Source organism: Abrus precatorius, unplaced genomic scaffold (assembly GCF_003935025.1).
Source record: "Abrus precatorius isolate BTA unplaced genomic scaffold, Abrus_2018 Scaffold3, whole genome shotgun sequence".
Lineage (NCBI taxonomy): Eukaryota > Viridiplantae > Streptophyta > Magnoliopsida > Fabales > Fabaceae > Abrus > Abrus precatorius.
Window position 1 is genome coordinate 17534119 of NW_020874373.1, and position 6747 is coordinate 17540865.

A 6747-nucleotide genomic window follows, 5' to 3' on the forward strand; every position below is an offset into this window, starting at 1 on the left:
AGAATTACCTTGTTTGAAGCCTTGGGTGTGGTGAGGGAAGGTGCGTTTTGGGCTTAGGAATGAGTGGGTATGAGTGGGTGTGAGTGAAAATGGTGCGTGTTGGGTGTTGGGCGGTGTGAATGCGTCGTGAATGGGAGGAGTGTGTGTGAAATAGTGAGCGTGTTCACTTTGAAGGGAATTAGTGCCTACTATGGGTTGGGCCAAAGGGGAATAGTGCAAATGGTGTACGTGCCTACTCTAAACAAGTAACGTGGGGCACCTAAAAAGCTAAAATTTGGTTCCAAATTGCGCGTAGCCACTTTCATCCAAGAAAGTGACAACTACAGTGAGGGTGTGAGGCATGCTATTTGCGCGTGGCTACTTTGGTTCTCCAAAGTGGGAACTCCAGAGAAGGCTACATTGCAAAATGATTTGCGCGTGGCTACTTTGAAGCTCCAAAGTGGGAACTCCAGAGAGGGTGTTTTGTGGGATGTCATTTGCACGTGGCTACTTTGGAGCTTCAAAGTGGGAACTCCAGTGAAGGTGTGTGGCATGTTTTGCGCGTGGCTACTTTGGAGCTTCAAAGTAGGAACTCCAGAGAGGCTACAATGCAAGGAGATTTGCGCGTGGTTACTTTGGAGCTTCAAAGTGTCCACGCGCAAATGATTGAGCTCCTGGGCGCCAAAGTGGTCACTCCCACTCTTAAAAGTGGGAACTACAGAGAAGGATTTGCTTACCTTGAGCCAAAGTAGTCACTATAGTCTACGAGAGTGGCCACTTTCATGAAGGATGAATTACACCTAGCAAGAATGAGTTCCCAAAGTAGTGCTTCTGTTAGAATTCCTACAAAATTGTGCATCCATAAAGAATTATTTACACAAAATTGAAGCATATCAGAAGTTGCCTAGCTCATTACACCTCAAATGAAGACAAAAATGTAATTGAAAGAATGCAAAGGAGAAATAATGAAAAGACAAAATTGCTTATTCACTTGTGAGTTGCCTCTCACAGAGCGCTTCTTTAACATCATTAGCTTGACGTGTGAAGTGATTTACTCATGGCAAAGGTCTTGGTTGGAGGGAATGATGGGGGAGTACACATCCACCTCTTCAATCTCCTCCACAAGAACTGAGTTCTCTAAAAAATGCTTCAGGCAATGTCCATTCACTGTGAAACATTTGGTAGTGGATTCACTCTTGATTTCCACTGCACCATTAGGAAACACTTGTGTGACTATAAATGGACCAATCCACCTTGAGCGAAGCTTTCCAGGCATGAATTTGAGGCGGGAGTTGAACAAGAGCACCTTTTGACCAACAAAAAATTCTTTCCTGGCTATCAACTTGTCATGGTATCTCTTGGTTCTCTCCTTATAAATTCTGGAATTTTCATATGCCTCTAGACGTAACTCTTCCAACTCTTGCAATTGAAGCTTTCTTTGCTCTCCAGCTGAGTCATAGTGCATATTACAAGCCTTCACTGCCCAGTATGCCTTGTGCTCTATCTCCACTGGTAAATGGCAAGCCTTGCCAAAGATTATTCTATAAGGAGACATGCCCAAGGGTGCTTTGAATGCAGTCCTGTGTGCCCACAAGGCATCATCTAGTCTGCGGCTCCAATCTTTTCTGTGGGGCTGTACAACTCTTTCAAGTATTTTCTTTATTTCTCTGTTGGAAAGTTCTGCTTGGCCATTCGTTTGCGGGTGGTAGGCTGTGGAAACTTTGTGCAGAACTCCATATCTTCTCAGCAGGACCTCCATTGTCTTGTTGCAAAAATGACTCCCTTGGTCACTAATGATGGCACGTGGGATGCCAAACCTGCAAAATAGGTTGGAGCGAACAAATTCTGCAACAACTCTAGCATCATTAGTCTTGGTAGCTTTAGCTTCTACCCATTTTGAAACATAGTCAACAGCAAGTAAAATGTATAAGAAACCAAAAGAAGAGGGAAAGGGACCCATGAAGTCAATACCCCAGACATCAAAGATGTCACAATATAGGATAGGTTGCTGAGGCATTTCCTGTCTCTTGGTGATCATTCCTCCTGACCTCTGGCAGCTCTCACAGACAGAATATGTTCGCCAAGAGTCCTTGAAAATGGAGGGCCAGTATAATCCTGAGTCCAACATCTTTCTTGCTGTTCTTTGAGGTCCAAGGTGTCCTCCCACAACCGAATTGTGGCAGAACTGCAATATGGATGGGATCTCTTCATCAGGGATGCATCTTCTGATCACTTGATCATTACAGAACTTCCATAAGTAAGGGTCGTCCCACACATAATGTTTGGCATCACTCTTAATTTTGTCCCTTTGAATTTTTGATGCATTTGTAGGGAAAATTCCTGAAACCAAAAAATTAACCAAATCAGCATACCAAGGTACATGGGATGTGCACAACTCTAAGAGTTGTTCATCAGGAAAATCATCCTTGAGGGGAATGAGTTAAGGGACTCCCTCTATTCTGCTTAAATGGTCTGCCACCAAGTTTTGTACTCCACTTCTGTCTTTAATCTCCAAGTCAAATTCTTGAAGTAAGAGCATCCACCTTATCAGCCTAGGTTTAGAATCTGTCTTTTTTAGCAAAAACTTCAAAGCAGAATGATCAGTGAACACCACAACTTTTGATCCTAACAGATATGATCTGAATTTATCTAATGCAAACACTATGGCCAACAATTCCTTTTCAGTTGTGGTGTAATTGGATTGTGCAGTGTCTAAGGTCCTAGAAGCATAATAAATGACATGAGGGACCTTACCAACCCGCTGTGCAAGGACAGCTCCCACTGCATAATTTGAGGCATCACACATCAGCTCAAAGGGTATTGACCAATCTGGAGGTTGGATAATTGGTGTGGTGGTTAAGGCTTTTTTAAGGAAGTTGAAAGCCTCCTTGCAATCCTCATCAAAGTCAAATTCAACATCTTTTTGCAGCAGGTTTGAAAGAGGAATTGCAATCTTGGAAAAATTATGGATAAACCTCCTGTAAAATCCTGCATGGCCAAAAAAAGAACGAACCTCCCTCACGCATGAGGGGTAAGGAAGGTGTGAAATAACATCTAATTTTGCAGGATCAACCTCAATACCTTTTTCAGAGATTATGTGTCCTAGAACTACACCCTGCTCTACCATGAAATGACATTTTTCAAAGTTAAGTACAAGGTTAGTTTCAATACACCTCTTCAAGACTTTTTCTAAATTGACTAAACATGCATGAAAGGAGGTGCCATAAACTGTGAAATCATCCATGAATACCTCTATGCAATGCTCCACTAAATCAGAAAAAATACTCAACATGCATCTCTGGAATGTGCCAGGAGCATTACATAGGCCAAAAGGCATTCTTCGATAAGCAAAGGTGCCAAAGGGACATGTAAATGTGGTTTTCTCCTGGTCTTGAGGGGCAATACAAATTTGAAAATAACCAGAGTAACCATCTAGAAAGCAATAGTGGGATTTACCTGCCAATCTTTCAAGCATTTGATCAATGAAAGGTAGTGGAAAGTGGTCCTTCCTTGTGGCTTGGTTCAGTCGCCGGTAGTCTATGCAGACTCTCCAGCTGTTCTGGACTCTAGTAGGTATCATTTCATTCTTCTCATTCCTAACCACTGTAAGTCCAGATTTCTTGGGGACCACTTGTACAGGGCTAACCCAAGTGCTATCAGAGATTGGGTAAATGATCCCAGCTTGAAGCAACTTGGTGACCTCCTTCTTCACCACATCTAGGATGATGGGATTCACCCTCCTTTGAGGTTGTCTCACCGGTTTAGCATCTTCTTCCAACAAAATTCTATGCATGCACATGGAGGGACTAATTCCTGGTATATCAGCAAGTGTCCACCCAATGGCTCTTTTGTGCTTTTTGATCACTTCTAGCAACTTCTCCTCTTGATCACTATCAAGCTTAGTGGAGATGATAACTGGGAGCTTTTCATTTGGTTCCAAGTAGACATATTTCAAATGCTCCGGTAGAGGCTTTAACTCTAATGTGGGAGGTTGCTCTATAGATGGAAGTGATTTAGCCTTTTCATTTGACAAAATTTCTGCAACATTCAAATCAAAGGGGTTAGATTCAACTGTATTTGCTACATCCAATACTTCACATTCTACCCCTATGGAATCATCAACTCCATCAACACTAAAACTTTTAGAACTTTCATTCAAATAATCAGAATTTTCAGCACAAGTATCATACAAAGAATTTTCATAAGATTCACAAACAAAAGCATCTACATAATGGGAAAAATTAAGAAAAGAGTTTCTCAAAATTTCGGTCCAGCTCTCATCCACTAATGCATCAAATACGTCAATATGGAAGACAGAATGTTCTTCAATCGGATGTTTCATGGCATCCAATATGTTGAAGTGCACAATGTTATCCCCAAATTCCATGGTGAGTGAACCGGCATGTACATCAATCTTCGTTCTTGCAGTCTTCAAGAACGGTCTTCCCAAAATGATAGGTGCAGAATTTTTGAGTGACTCTTCTTCTTGCATGTCAAGGATGTAGAAGTTAGCTGGAAATATGAGGTCATTCACCTTCACCAACACATCTTCAACAAGTCCAGCTGGGTGTGTTGTGCTTCTATTGGCCAACTGAGTCACTACACCTGTGGGCTGCAAGGGACCAAGAGATAGAGAAGAAAAAATAGACAATGGCATAACATTAATGGATGCTCCTAGATCTAGCATTGCATTGTCTATCCTATTATTACCAATGATGCATGGAATAGTAAATGTTCCTGGGTCTTTACACTTCTCAGGCATTGTGGTTCTTTGTTTCTCAAAAAGTGCAGAAACATTCCTACCCATGTTGATTCTTTCATTACCCTTCAGACGCCTTCTATGTGTACATAAATCTTTCAAGAACTTGGCGTACTTGGGTATTTGTTTAATTGCCTCCAGCAAGGGTATGTTTACCTCAACTTTTCTGAAAGTGTCCAAGATTTCTTTGTCACTCTCCTCAGCTTTCTTACTTGGTTTGGCAATCATAACCCTTTGAGGGAAAGGTGGTGGAATTGCCCTTTCAGCTTCTTCTACCACTTCTTGAGTGGTGGGTGCATTTTCTTCCTCCCTTTCATCAACCAAGGGCTTGGGATCTCCTTCTCCCTAGGCATTTCAGGCTCTTGCATTACCTTCCCAGATTGCAGAGTAATTGCACTGACATTCTTTGGGTTTGTGACTGTCTGTGCTGGGAGGTTGCCTGAACCTTGGACTGAATTTGATTTATAGAGGAAGCCAACTGTCCCATCTGGTTCTCAATTGTTCTGATACTGGCCTCTGTTCGCTGTTGAAAATTAATGTTGCTCATGGCCATTTGCTTCACAAGCTCCTCCAATGATGGCTCATTCTTCTGACAAGAAGAGGCTTGGGATGAGGATGCTTGCTGCTGTTGGTGAGGTTGTTGCCCATGTTGTTGATCATTCCATTGGCGTGGCTGATGTGGCCTACCTTGACCAGCTTGGTAATTGTTACTTTGCTGATTTTGCTGGTTGGAATTTCCTCCCCACCTCAAGTTTGGATGATTTCTCCAGCCCGGGTTGTACCGGTTTGAAGAAAGATCCCAGTTTGGTTGTTGTTGCTGCTGCTGAAAAGGAAATTTGTTAGTGTAAATATTTGCAGCATAGGCTGGGGGTTACCTTCAGGAGTATCTGACTCCTGCAATGTGGGGCAGCTGTCTGTATAATGATCTGCAGCTGAGCATATTCCACAAAGTGTAGCTGGAACTGGTGGTGGAGGTGTTGCAGAGATAACACTCTTTTGCATTGCAGCTAATTGCTTTACCATGGAGGCTAGCTCATCAATCTTGTGCTCCAATTTGTTTGGTTCTGTAGCTTGAACTTCATGCACACCTCTAGTAACACAAGAATTCTGTCTAGTTGCAAATTGTTGGGAGTTGGCAGCCATGTTTTCTATCAAGTTCCTAGCTGCCACAGGGGTCTTGTCTACCAAAGCTCCTCCACTCGCTGCATCGATCATACTCCTATCCATTGGGTGTAATCCCTCATAGAAGTACTGGATCAGCAATTGATCGCTAATTTGGTGGTGGGGGCAGCTTGCACATAGTCTTTTAAACCTCTCCCAGTATTCATAGAGAGTTTCTCTTTCTAGCTGCCTAATTCCACAAATCTCCTTTCTTATGGATGCAGCTCGGGAGGCCGGAAAGAACTTCTCTAGAAAGAGTCTTTTGAGGTTGTCCCAACTTGTTATTGATCCCGGTGGAAGGTAGTACAACCAGTCCTTTGCAGTGACCATTAATGAGAAAGGGAAGGCCTTCAATTTGACATGCTCCTCTGGGACACCTTAAGGTCGCATGGTGGAGCAAACAATATGAAACTCCTTCAAGTGTTTGTGAGGGTCTTCACCTGCAAAACCATGGAATTTAGGTAGAAGGTGAATTAATCCAGTTTTTAAAACAAAAGAGGCATCTACATCTGGATATTGGATGCACAATGTTTGGTATGTGACATCCGGTGCAGCTAGCTCCTTAAGAGTCCTCTCGTCACCTGCCATTGCTCCAAAACTAGAGTTAAGTGAAAATGGAGAAGAGTAAATAGAATTTGGTGTCACAGATTGCAAAGATGCAGTAGGTGATGATAATGATTCAGAGTGTTCAGAGTGATCCCTATGTGTCCTAAGGTTCCTATAAAAAGTCCTATCAATCTCCTAGTCTAATGGATACAAATCTCCAGGGTTTGATCGGGTCATGCACTAGATATCAACTAACTAAATTGAAAGCAAATTGAGTAAATGAAATGACAAGAACAATTTAA

General features: G+C 42.4%; 1 pseudogene; it reads right to left on the minus strand.

The window, feature by feature from the left end:
- Positions 1-1177: 1177 nt before the first annotated feature.
- LOC113862267 lies at positions 1178-6382 on the minus strand (annotated as a pseudogene).
- Positions 6383-6747: the final 365 nt, after the last annotated feature.